Below are 14214 nucleotides of genomic sequence, written 5' to 3'. Positions count from 1 at the left end.
AGCAACAGAACAAACATATGCAAGCAAAGCAACACTGAGGATGACTAAATCTACATGTTGCACGCCAACCTGTGCAATAACATTGTGCAAACACACTTTTGTCACTCAAACAGTGCGTGTAAACAAGAAAACCAGGCATAAGTGAGCCATGTGATGACCACACAGCACAACATCCTGCATGTGGCTCCGTTCAAACAGACCTCACCAGGCCATTGTCCTTTTGAACTATCCACTTACCCCAGGTCACATTCGTGTGGGGTCCCCTTGTTTTTCATACATATCTATTCAAACAGTAACACAAATAGCTCAGACATGAAGTCCACCGCCCAGAATGCTATTGAAATGCCCAGTACTTGAATTCCCTTAGGTAGTACAGGTAGGATATATGCATGACAGCGGCACCAGCACAGAGGCCACTCACAAGCCACTGCATCACACTACCAACATCACATAGCCCAGCGCTGGCACCGGCTTGGTACACATGCAGCTGCAGACAGCGAAAGTCACCCTTCCCAGAATACTCACCCCCACTTTGCTGCTGCTGCTCCTTCAATCGTGCATCCAGTTCAGGGTGTGTCACAGCCAAGATGCGGCACATCAGTGGTGTCATGCTGCACCGTGCCAATCTGCCACTACGAGGGAGCAGCCCCAGTGTCATCTCTGCAATATTCTTTGCCAGCCTTGAAATGTCGTCCCACCTCTTGTGGCAGTGGGTGTGCCGGCGTTTTGACACACCCAGGGCCCGCACCTTGGTCGCAATGGCCCTCCACACAGCATTACTTTGAGCTGCAGGCATGGGAGACATGAGTGGGAAAACATCAATTACACAGTGTTATGTAACAAAATCCCTAAGTAAAGTAGCATTATACTGACTCATCCCAACTCCACAGATATGTCTTGCAGAGACAGGAATGCATCTCACAGGGTACATCTGCATGTGAGAAGCACACATAAATGCATGCAGTTGTGACGGGGACACAGTACCTGCACATCTCATATACAAGCAGGATGCTAGCACAGAAAGCCATGTGTAGTCTCCCCACATCTACTGTCTATTTCCAGGTAGAGCAAGACATACGTCACATTCATATATGTGTTTGGGGGGAGACTCACTGTGTCAACACTGCACAGGCCTCAATGACCTTGCCCTGTGAATAGCTCACTGTGTCATGGATGTCACATTGAAGGACAAGATCTCACAAACCCACACCCTTCTCGCAGGGCCAGTTGTGTGCAATCTACAGGGCTGATATGGCTCATTGATGGAGAGTCTTGCAAAAAACACACATGTAACACTGTACATTCAGTGAGGGGACCTTGTCAGATTGGGCGGTGACTGTGCAGGCCAGGTGGGCTCACACTGAGATGGACAACAGGGAACGACACAGCCATTCACACATGTAATCACTCACCTGACTCCTGCATTACCAACTTGCTGCGCCACTGTATGGCTGACAAGACAAGACATATCCCTCCAATCTTGATGTGCAGGCAGGGAAACATGTGAAATAGGCTACACACCCCTTACCCATGGAGACAGTATGTAAGGCAGTGCATGACTCAACCCACACTCTCAGGCACATATTGCATCAGACCAACTACATGTGTGCCCCCCCCTGCACTCTCACCCCACTGTTGAAGACTTACCATGACTTTTGGGGCACCATATAGCCTTGGGTACTGTGTGATCAACTCATCCACCCGGACCTCCAGCTCCTCGCTTGTGAAGGGACTGGCACGGATCTTCTCAGTCCTTGCCATCACTGTGGACATGAGACAGCAGTGGCAGCAGTGGGTGGTGAAGGGTCTCAGGCAGCAGTCGCTGGAGGCAGCAGCAGGTGAGGGGTCTCAGGCAGCAGTCCCTGGAGGCAGCAGCAAGTGAGGGGTCTCAGATAGCAGTCCCTGGAGGCAGCAGCAGGTGAGGGGTCTCAGGCAGCAGGCTCTGTGAGCAGTGGAAATGTGGGGCTCTCTCACAAACATATATAGGACCCTGGTGTCGTTTCTGTGGTTCTAAGCTGCTGCAATTGGTGTTCCAGGTCAGCCTTTTTCAAATGCCTCCAATGACCGGCTCCGCGGTGGCGGAGCACACCTACCCCGATTTTCAAAATTGCATCATGCTACCGTGATTGCGGAATCCCATTGGCTGTAAGGACATGGTCCATGGCGGTGACACACCGCATGGGCCAGGCAGGCGCTACCGCGGTGGTGCATCTTTCAATTGCATCCAATGAGTGGCTCCGCGCTGGCTGAGCACGCCTACCGCGATTTTCAAAATTGCATCATGCTTCCACGATAGCAGATCCCATTGGCTGTAAGGGCATGGTCCATGTCGGTGACACACCGCAGGGACCAAGCGGTAGCTACCGCGAGTTGAGTGCCATACAGTGACATGGGTGACTGGGATTTGGGTGGCAGAGCAAGCCAACCGCCATTTGGCAATACATAAATATCAATGACTACCGCAATTGTGTCCCTGGCATTGGCGGTGAAACACCACAGGGGTCAGGCGGTAGCTACAGCGAGTTGGGTGCCATACAGTGACATGGGTGACCGGGATTTGGGTGGCGGTGGCTGTGACAGCACCAATGGACATATCATGCTGTGTCAATGGCCATCTGTCAGTCATCCACAGTGCACAGTGTCCCCATGGTTGATGGCACGTCACAGTGCACACAATGCCAATGTGCCATGTACCCCATTGCTGAGGACACATTCCATGTTTCTGCATGTGATTTATTAGATTGGCATGTACTTCCTCACATGTCATTTGTGATATTGATGTGCCTGTACACAGGACAGTGTTGTTATGGACTCTTCAATGTGTACACATATCAAGGTGTAAAAGTGCAGGGGAATATCACTGTGATGTATTACAAGTTGAAGATTGTCGATATGTGCCTGTTCGCTTATGTTTGACCATGCACACACTTATCATGTACGCTCAGCCTGTGGTCATTATGTTGTTGATGCGTGCCAATTTTGACTAACGCCTGAAGGTGTGTCAGGTGCAGCAGCTAGGTGTGAGACAGTGGTGTTGCATTTTTACACCAATGCTGGATGATATACTCCCAGGCGTGCCCATGGTGAACGTGGCCATATCCATATGTGCATTCTCATATGGCGAGTATGATTTGGATGTACTTGCTGGGTGTCAGTTGACAGGTGTACGATCAGTGTAGCTGAAGGAGTCCCTACATGTCAGCTGGTCTGTAACACAATTTAGATGACAGTCACTGTTGCCATTTTTCTGCCAAAACGTGAGATGCTGTGCCCAGCTCATGATGTATTGCAATGACATGTGTTCACTTTCATCTCAACTAGAAGGAGACCAAATCTGCATCGTTCCTTTACGGTGCTGGCAGACATGGAGAATGAGTCGATCATCCAGAAATTCTGTCTGGATAGAGCACCCTACAGACCCTTTGTGCTCAGTTGGAGCCCCACCTGCAGCCTTGCAGAACATATAGAACAGCTTTCACCCCCACGTCTACGGTGATGGCAGCCCTGCATTTTTTTGCCACTGGATCGTTCCAGCACATGGTGTCCAGCGCAGGTGGGATGTCACAACCCATGTTCAGCATGGTGCTATGGGATGTCCTGTCCGTCATGATGAGATACAAGGACACATATATCCATTTCCCCTAGGGGCAGGAATTGGCTGCTTGAAGGGATATGTTTATTCCCTTGGACACATTCCCTATGTGGTTGGTGCCATTGATTGCACCCATGTTGGGCTTGTACCACCACAGGCATGTGAGCACATCTGCCAGAATCGGAAACATTTCCACTCAATAAATGTGCAGGTGGTGTGCCTGGCAGACATGATCATCTCGCACGTGTGTGCCAAATTTCCAGGCTCGGCCCATGACTCCTACATCCTGTGGAACAGCATTGTACCACAAATGATGGCTAATCTGCTTCCCGAGCATGCATGGATTGCGGGTGAGTATGCCTAGACAAATAGCGTGCTGTGCGTGTGACATGCTGTCATCTGACCCAGCCACTCTGCAATGTGTATCTGTGTTTGTCACACATAAGTGACTCTGCATATCCCAACCGTCCTTGGTTGCTGACCCCACTGCGGAATCCTAGGACACCAGCTGATGTCCGCTACAATGATGCCCTTGGGAGGACACGTCATGTGGTGGAGCACACCTGTGGTCTGCTGAAGTCAAGTTTCCGCTGCCTGGACAAAGACAGGAGGTGCACTGATGTACTCCCCAGGGAAAGTGTGTCAGATTGTAGTGGCATGCTGCATGCTCCACAACCTAGCCATTCACAAGGAGATACCCCTGCTCCTGGATGCTGATGATGCTGATGAGCAGCAAAGACCCCCGCCTGCAACCTATGTCAAGTGATGAGGACAGTGGAGAGGAGGAAGGTGTTGACCTGTGTCAACAGCTCATTACCCACTACTTCACTTGAAGGTGATTGACAATGCACAATGGATCCATTGTCTGATGATGTTGCTGTTGTTGTGAAGGTGTATGTGGGCTTTGTAACTGCAGCCAGTTGTTGACTCAGTGGTGGCTGAAAAGGTTTCTGGAACAGGGCAGTTTTGTGCTTCGACAGGATGTGTTTGTTGGCACTTGTTGCCCATTGTGATGTGTGCATGTTAGATTATCTTGATGGTAGGTGTTGTGTGATGATTGTGATGCCACAACAAGATTAGTGAATGTTGTTCTGTTGTGTTTTCCTAGGTGCCTTCAACCTCTCCTTGCCTACATACATTCCATACTCCTGGTACATTGTAATCATGTTGAAGACAGTACATCCTGCAATAAAGACGGAGCAGACACAACATGTGTGTAAGGATTTTTTATTTACAATGGTGACATGTGAGGGGGTGAACATTTACATTGAGGTGATTAGTGGAGCAGTGAGTTGTTAGCTATGGTAGATGCGATGATCGAGTTGCCACCACATTGATGTGGTGACCCAGTCCAACAGACAGATGCCATTCACAAGGCAGTGTGGGGAAGGACAGTCCAAAAAGTCAATGCAGTGGTGAAGAGGATTGTCTTCAGGGCTGGCTCCATGACTGGCGTTTGGCAGGTGCTTTGCCTCCAGATACTCCCAGGGTTTTCTTTGGACGGCCCCTTCGTCACTTGGTAGGGGGGTCTCTGCTGTAGGGCCAGTGGGGTCTGAGGACTCACCCCTCTCTGTGGGAGCAGGGGGGATGGTGAACTGTCGTTCTGCAGCCCACCAGAGGGAGTTGGAGGTGTTGGTTGTGGCATAGGCCTGTCCCTCAGTGCCACCACTTGCTGGCCCAAGAGGTCCTCAATTTATCCCATGCAGGTGTCGATGGACCTCATCAACAGGATGAGCTCACGGAACACTTCATCCCAAGGCCCGTTCATATGCCCCAAGGACTCTGTTGATGTGGTCCAGGGATTGGGTCCCAGCCTCTTATGGTCTGTGAGTGACCCTACCTGTTGCCTCACCACTGTAGGCACTCGCATCCACTCCCTGCCCTCCTCAGTCAGTGGTGTGGGCATCCTCTGGGACAGGGAGAGTGTTGCAGGCAGCAATGGTGGTGGTGGCAGAGGATGCACAGGCCGTAACAGCAGGGGTCTGCAGAGACTTTGTTATTGTAGCAGATGTGGTGGGGGGAAGATGGGGTCCTGGGACCTGTTGCGCCCTGGCACCCCAGATGGGCCGGCTTTGAGCTCATCGTCCAGAGAATTCTGGGAGTCAACATCCGAGAGACGGGGGGAGACTGGCTGTGCAGGTTTGCTGGTGTTGTCCTCTGCAGTGAGTTCTTGGTCACCTGTGGGTCAGATGGGAGATGGTCATTGTAGTGCACCCGAAAGCTTTGTGTTAGCTGTATGTCAATCACTGTTTGTACACCACACAGTTGAATAATCATCACATTTTGTTGTATGTGCACTACTGTGCCTCCTGACATGGTGCTGTGGTACATGCATTACTTGTCCATGGTGTGAGTTGTCAATACCTACCATACGCAACTTGCATGAGTTCTGAGTACAGGGACATGTTACCATCTAAGGACTAGCGCATGAAAAAATTTGATGAGGACTCTTTTTTGCTTACTCTGCCCTGTCAGGCATTACATCTGGCCATGAACAGGCCATTATCTTCTCCTGCATACCTTTGTCTTGTCATGTGCATATCTGGATTTGTACCACCAACCATGCTTTCTTGGTTCTCATTTGGTCCTTGCTGCTCTGGCCCCATGGCACTTACACATGGAATTCAGTGCTGTGCATGATTGTGCCCAGACTTTCTTCTACATGTGCATTGGTGTGTCACATTTTGGTTGCTGTGACAGTCTCATTTGCTTAGCTGTGTGCACACTGTGATTTGCAGTAGGACCTGTGTGTATGTGTATACAATGAGAGGGCTGGTGTTGTCATGTGGCAACATGCTTTTTGCGGACAATGGCTGTGTGCACATACTGGCTACTTACCTGTTCTGTTTTCCCATTTGGCTTTGCATTGACACATCTGTATGTGTGTGTGTGTGTGTGGTGGAGGCTTGCATCCTGCTCAGGGGTGTGACTAGCAAGCATGATCTGTCTACCTACCTGTTAGTTTGTTTATGGTGATACAATAGCTGACAAATGCATCTGGGTGGGAGGGGAGGCTCCATCATGATGGTCTGGGGGACGAGTTGGCCTGGGGTGAGTTGTTGTTCAGGCATCCTACCGCCAAACAGACCTGTCAGGGAAGATGTCTGCCTACCTGTTAGTTTGTTTGTAGCGAGCCAATGGCTTGGAACTGCTTCTGGGTATGGAGTGCTCCATCCTGCTTGTGTTGGGACAGGGCTGCCTGGTGGGAGTTGTAGTGCAGGCCCACCCCTGACCTCCCTGTGAGGATGGCTACCTACTTGTTAGATGACGGTCAACAATGCAATGTGTGCAACATGCTTTTGGGTGGGGGTAGTGCTCCATCCTGCTCAGGGTTGGACAGGGGGCATGGTGGGAGTTGTAGTGCAGGCCTCCCACCCCCACACAGCCTCCAGGGCAAGATGGCTACCTAATTGTAAGTTTGTTTGTAGTGGGACCATGGCTTCCAAATGCTTCTGGGTGGTATGGAGTGCTACATCCTGCTCCGGGGTGGGACAGGGGGCATGGTGGGAGTTGTTGTGCAGGCCTCCCACCTCCACACAGCCACCATGGCAAGATGGCTACCTACCTGTTAGTTTTTTTGTAGTGGGACAATGGCATCCAAATGCTTCTGGGTGGTGTAGAGTGCTACATCCTGCTCAGAGTTGGGACAGGGGGCATGGTGGGTGTTGTTGTGCAGGCCTCCCACCCCCACACAGCCTCCATGGCAAGATGGCTACCTACCTGTTAGTTTGTTTGTAGTGGGACAATGGCTTCCAAATGCTTCTGGGTGGTGTGGAGTGCTGCATCCTGCTCAGGGGTGGGACAGGGGGCATGGTGGGAGTCGTAGTGCAGGCCTCCCACGCCCACACAGCCTCCATGGCAAGACGGCTACCTACCTGTTAGTTTGTTTGTAGTGGGACAATGGCTTCCAAATGCTTCTGGGTGGTGTGGAGTGCTACATCCTGCTCAGGGGTGGGACGGGGCATGGTTGGAGTTGCTGTGCTGGCCTCCCACCCCCACACAGCCTCCATGGCAAGATGGCTACCTACCTGTTAGTTTGTAGTGGGACAATGGCTTCCAAATGCTTCTGGGCGGTGTGGAGTGCTACATCCTGCTCAGGGGTGGGACAGGGGGCATGGTGGGAATTGTTGTGCTGCCTCCCACCCCTACACAGCCTCCATGGCAAGATGACTACCTACCTGTTAGTTTGTTTGTAGTGGGACCATGGCTTCCAAATGCTTCTGGGTCATGTGGAGTGATACATCCTGCTCAGGGGTTGGACAGGGGGCTTGGTGGGAGTTGTAGTGCAGGCCTCCCACCCCACATAGCCTCCATGGCAAGATGGCTACCTACCTGTTAGTTTGTTTATAGCGGGACCATGGCTTCCAAATGCTTCTGGGTGGTGTGAAGTGCTACATCCTGCTCAGGGGTGGGACAGGGGGCATGGTGGGAGTTGTTGTGCTGGCTGCCTGTGCACATGCCCCACGGTGATATTGCTAGCTACGTTTGGGGTGGATATGAGTGAGTGAATGTTGGATCTGTGAGACATGTGTTGGGGAGTGTGTGGTGCAAATGAATGTACTTGTACCTAGGAGGTGTAGCTTTGTAGTTGTGCAAGTCAGTATATAGCAGAGTGGTGGTAGTTATTTGTTTGTACTTACCAGCCTCCACACCCCCAGCTACTCCTGTGAGACTCTCTGAATTCAGTATGGAGAGCACTTTCTCCTCCCATGCAGAGAATGGTTTTGGTGGGATGGGAGGGCCACTGCCGGTCCTCTCAGCCAGCTCACGGTTCTTGCTCCTCTTCTGTTTGTCAACCCTCTTCAGGTCATGCCACCGCTGCATGATTTCATTTTTTGAGCACAGGGTGGTCCCTACTGCATTGACCTTATCGACTATCCTTGCCCACATTTGAGCTCTTGTGGCAAATGGTGTCTGTTGGACCAGGCTACTAAACAGTTGTGGTTCCACTCTGACTATCTCATCTACCATTGCCTTCAACTCATTCTCTGTGAATTTTGGCATTTTATGTGTTGCTATGGAGTGTGATGTGCAAAGGGTTTGTGGGTGCAGTGGTGTGAGTGGTAGAGGGGGTGATGTGTATGGTGTGTAATGTGCAGGGGGTCAGAGGTGCAGGTGTGGAAGTGGTGGTGGTGCTGTGTGTGGTGTGAGTAGCGCTGGTGTGTTGCTTTGCCTATCCTTTGTAGTCAGTGTTAGAGGAATGTTGCAAAGGATTGTGGTCAGCTAAGGGGCTGGTTTTATACTCAGCTATGTGGGTGTGTCCAAATGGGGTATTTCTGTCAGGTGTGTTGTGTGGGTTGTCCTGGGATTTGTATTTTTGTATTTGCCATGTGGTTGTGTCATTGGTGTGTGTTCTATGTTTTAGGGGGCATGGCTAGTGTGTGTTTGCACTTTGTGGCCTTGATGTGGGTTTTTTCTTTCGTCTGCCATATTTGTTACAGAGCTTGCGCAGCGGTGGTTGTGCTGCAGCTCTTCCGCCGGCTCTCCCATTCATCACTGTTTGCGCCCGCTGCAGTCAGAAACTGTGGAACGTACCACGTGGGCATCGGGGTTATCCTAATTTTCTGTGCGGTGTCTCTATTGCCCTGGCGGCGGTTTGATTGCTTTCTGCTGCCAATGCGACCGCCGCGGATGGTTTTTCTTGGCCTCGTTCGGCCGCGGTCAGTGTTTTTTGGTGGTTGATCCAAATTTGGATGCCAGATTTTCCACGATGCTGGCGGGCGGTTGATTTCCAGATTCATGGCGGTTGGGGTAGTTTTCCCCCCGCCATCCTAATAGGCCCCTAAGTTATGCTATCTGCACTATGAATAATTTAAACTGCCAAAACTGCCACTTTTTACTAAATATTTTACTTGCTTGTTTGCTTTTAGGCGCACAAGAGATAATTCCCACAGTACTGCCAGACAGAAAACCGTCACACAGTGACATGACCACAGCACGTGAGTTCTCAAGTCTCTTCTGCTTGTGCAGCTAAGTGCTACTGTCAGCTGACAAAATTAAAAAAATGGCACCAAAGAGAGGTACTTCTTAATGCCTAGCAAGCAGGAGGATAGCATTGAAATATGCATCCAACCTCTAAATAGCACAGGAGTCATATGGAGACACCACAGCATACAGTGACTGTTCCAAGACATACATTTAGTCTACCATCTCCTAGTTCTTTTCTCTGAAAGTCGCCTGCACCAGTGGCACCAGAAAAGAAAAAAATCCAGGCTACTTTGATGGGAATGTTTAGGCAGGAAGGCTCCTCTGAATGACACAGAGGTCTCAGAAATGGATTTGTTGCCACAGATAATGACAGTAATATAGTTAAGGCAATGGCAGATGGTGGCTATTTCATGGTCCTGTTTTTGGCCCATTGTGTCAACCTGATTGTGCAGGACTTTCTAAAAAAAAAGACATATCCATCAAGATACTGCACACCTGCAGAAGACTCTGCTATCATTTCAGCCATTTTCTTGAAGCCCGGAAGCAGTTGAGGATCATTCAGAATGCTAATAGAGCTCCAGTTAAAGCCCTCATATAGGAGGTGGCAGCACATTGGATCTCAACCTATTACATGTTGCAATGTTGTTTTGAGCAATACAAATCGATAAATGAATATATCATTCAAAGAGGAGAGGATGCAACTGGAAGAAGCATGACCATGGGGGTGAACAAATGGGGCCTTGTCAAATGTCTGACACAGATGTGACTTCCTTTTGGGGTTTTCACATGGGAAATCAGCAAGGAGGCCAGTATGATAAGCCAAGCTATTCAATTGGTGCTTCCGCTAAAGGACCAGTTAAAAAAGGTGTTTCAAATGTTTGAAGATGTGGAAGGCAATGGAAAAGTGCATGACTTGGTTGAGAGCTTAATCCTTCTCTTGGCTGATAGTTCAAGGCTGCAAAGTGACACTGTGTTATCCAAAGAGTACATCTGTGCCACAACATTTGATCTACGGTACAAAAAACACACTGGCGACCTTCATTCCATTTTCAGAATTGGATGTTTCTTTTTGCAAGACGTAGATTGTTGATCAAGTGAGATACCTAGAAGAAGAAAGGCTGGAAATTAGAGATGTGGCTAGATGTTCTGGGGTGCAGCCTTCAACTTCCATAGAGGGCAGCATTGTTGTCTGACAGCAGCCAACACCAGCAACAAAAACACCCGCCACAACAACAGGAACAGAAGAATCGGACCAAATCTCTGAAATGTCTTAGTTTCAAGTGACAGAGCTTAAGTGCAGAGGCTAAAGCAAAATAGGTTGAGCAAGTGGAAGCAACAATGACTGTTCAGTTGATGTTCCAGGACTATCTGGATCACCCAAAAAAGGTATATGTGGATCAAAACCCATTGGTCTGTTGGTATGGGAAGAACCACCAATGGCCAGAGCTCAGCAGGCTGGTGATATAGTATCTGACTTGTCTGGTAGCCACTGTGTCTGCTGAGCACGTGTTCAGTACAGCTGGCACAGTTTTCACAGTGTGAAGAACCAGTCTCCTACGTCAAAATGGGGAGAGATTGACCATGAAAACACGTCCTACCACACAATTACACTGTTCCTGAAATATCAAAGGAGGAGGAGGGTGAAGGTGATTGGTCAGACTCAAGTGTGTTAACTGACCAAATTTTGCGTAAAACACCGGAGTTTGAGGACAAACTCTGCTTCCCTGACTGCGTAGGTTACCATAGAACTTTTCAATTATTTATCGTCGAGCTGCTTTGCCAAACAAAAATGGATATCGCTAGAGGAACATTATATATTTTGTATGTGTCTAACTCATGCAGTCCCACCATTTTAGGTGCATGCATGGCCGTATTGAAGTTGGACCAGTGTGCAATGAAGAAGTCTCCTTCTTTTTTTCATTCCTTAGAAGGGCTGCCCCAGTAAAGATTATTTGATTTACTAAACTGCCACTGTGTTGCTTCCATCAAAAGAGGTGCTACAATTGTGTACCACCATACTTGGATTAGAACAGGTTACTACTGCACCAACGATGGAAATATTATGAATGATTGTGAGTCATGATTAATGTTCCAAGTGGTGACAGAGAGTGAGGGGGTGTTCAGCTAATTTTTCAACTTGGTTTCAATGAATTGCAATGTTTTTGGGTCTGATTGGCATTTGTTTCTGAAGGTGATTGGCCCTCTCACACTTAGTGAGATTTACTTGCACAGTCCACTCTTGGCTATACTTTTTCTGGGTCTTCTGAGACCAGATCAGTCAGTTTAGTTAACAAACACAAATCTAGAACAAATGCTCAAATTCTGTTTATCTTCTTGTTCATCAGCAGCAATGCATTACAGGTCTATCTTACTTGATTTCATTTGGGTTGGGACAGATTCCGATTGATGTGTTACTTTGCGTCAGGAAAGACTCAGGGCGAAACAACCTCAACAGCCAGAAGGAAGCTAAAGGGCAACTAACCAACATGATGATGAATTTAAGAGGTATACACAGCTCTGTGGACTGGAAGGGGTGTGTTGATTTGGAAAATGCTGCTGAGTCTGAATGCTGGCTCAAATGTGAAACTCCTCTATTATGTCGTTGTGGTGGTCAGAGGGGACATTGTAACTGGAGACAGTCTTAGACATGTGATGTCACATCATCTCATGATGCATGCACTCAGCTAAATGTTATGATGACAGTTGTGAGATTGTTCAGCCAGGTACATGCAGATAGTTGTCTAGGATTGGTTGTTAAATTGCTCTCACTTCTCAGTTAATTGCACATAAGTCATACTGAATAACTGCAGAAGCCTATGCTCTTGGTCTGCCTCGGAGACTTGGTATACTCCTCATAAAGATTACCTTCTGTCCTGCTTGACTCTACAATATCGTTTTGGCTTTACAGGCCTTCTCTTCTCCTGAATGAAAGGCTCCATAACACTCCTGCTTACTTTACTGGGCTGATTCAGCCAGGCACCCAATAAGATGGCCATTCTGATAAGAATGCAGATGCACCTCCCAATTTGGCATTTATACAGTATCATTTTTCTTTTAACAATCAAAATTTTCAGAACTGTCTGGGTTTACACCTCCATAAATTAGTGCTTTTCAAACCTGTGAGACAGAACATTTAGATATATATAATAATTTGGGTATCTGGGGCTGAAGTACTGTTTGCAATGCATTTATTTGAACTGTCATTCCTTCATTTCCTTCCACAACAGATGTGATGATGATGACGTGCTACTCAGCTACCTGATACACATTGTTGGTGTCTAGTGTTTGTCTTTGTCATACCTTTCCCCAACTACCTGTTCCTATCCATTTATCAAACCTCTAGCCCTCTTGCTCCAGGCTGTGTGATATATATTGAGGTGTGACTTGAGAATTGGCATCATAAATGGATCACACATTTGGTGGGGCAGATGTGGTGAAAGCGACACCAACTCACGTTGGGATCTTCTGTTACCTGAGGAATAGCCCACACCAGCTCCACTTATCCACTCAGGCATGAAAGGGATCCATAATTTACATATACAACATAGTTCGTCAACATCATCACTCGGATTTTTGTTGAGTAAACACTTGACCTTGGACGCTCCTGAGTATCAAGGATTTCATAAGTTTAGTTTTAATTAAATACTAGCTCACCATTGCTCAGAAGAAGTCAATATGGTTAGTTTTTATTACAATATCAGGTCTTTGGGTCATGGTGGTAGCCTGGTTCTAGTTTTTGTAAAGTTGTTAATAAATAAATAACCCATTAGCCTTTGTGTTTTCTTTTGATCTAGTTGCCTGTGATAGATAATCCTTCTGATTATTTCTACAGTTGGAGTTCACATGGGTGGGAGTGGGACCTCACTTGTGATGTCTTCCCTGTTTGTTAGCATGCTAGCATGCTAATACTACCACCATTATTAAGAAGGCACCTTGGGCAACACTGCTGGAAGGTTCGGAAGATTTGGAGAGGTAGCCACCATTGCTTCATCTATTCTGGTAAGAGAACTCAGGAGAGAAGTGAACTGGTTTAGTTAGTAACTAACTTCTACTGAAGACTGAGATTTTTATAGGCTGTTGTCATCAATATAGACATAGGCAATGGCATACCCCGCTAGCGGTCAATATAGATAAGGAGGGTAGTTGTAGAAGGGTATAAATAAGTGCTATACACTTTAATAAATGGATTAAAAAAAACAACAGGCTATGCTAAAATACAGCAGTGCAAAGTAAAAGACAAAAAAAGATTTCAGGCATTAAGTAAGAATTTCCCTTTAATTTTCTTAACAATTTAAAACACACCCTCTCTACCATCAACAGGCCCATCCTTCTACCCAAACAAATCACCCTAACCAATGTCCAAAAGAATAACTAAAATTCAACTTCCCATTCCCCCTCCTAATTCCCACTCTCTCCACCCACAACAAATGTCCCTCCCACCAAGGCCTAAAATAAAAAAAGGGCATCAAAGTGCATCATTAATGCAGGCACCAAGACTTGCCACCTCTCTGCAAAGCAACGCCAACTCGTGAAGGAAGCAGTGTTGGAAGTTGTCTGGGTATGAGGGGGCAGCAGTGATGGATCAGGATACCAGCTTCTAGCATTGCTGTCGATGTTGTAGCTGGGATGGAGGCACTGGTGGCTGTCTGAAGGTACTGGAGCCCAGGGCAGTGGCAGATGCCTCTGCCTCCTCA

Source organism: Triturus cristatus, chromosome 4_1 (genome assembly GCF_964204655.1).
Source record: "Triturus cristatus chromosome 4_1, aTriCri1.1, whole genome shotgun sequence".
NCBI lineage: Eukaryota > Metazoa > Chordata > Amphibia > Caudata > Salamandridae > Triturus > Triturus cristatus.
The sequence above is the reverse complement of the archived record's forward strand: the minus strand, read 5'-3'. Positions refer to the sequence as shown.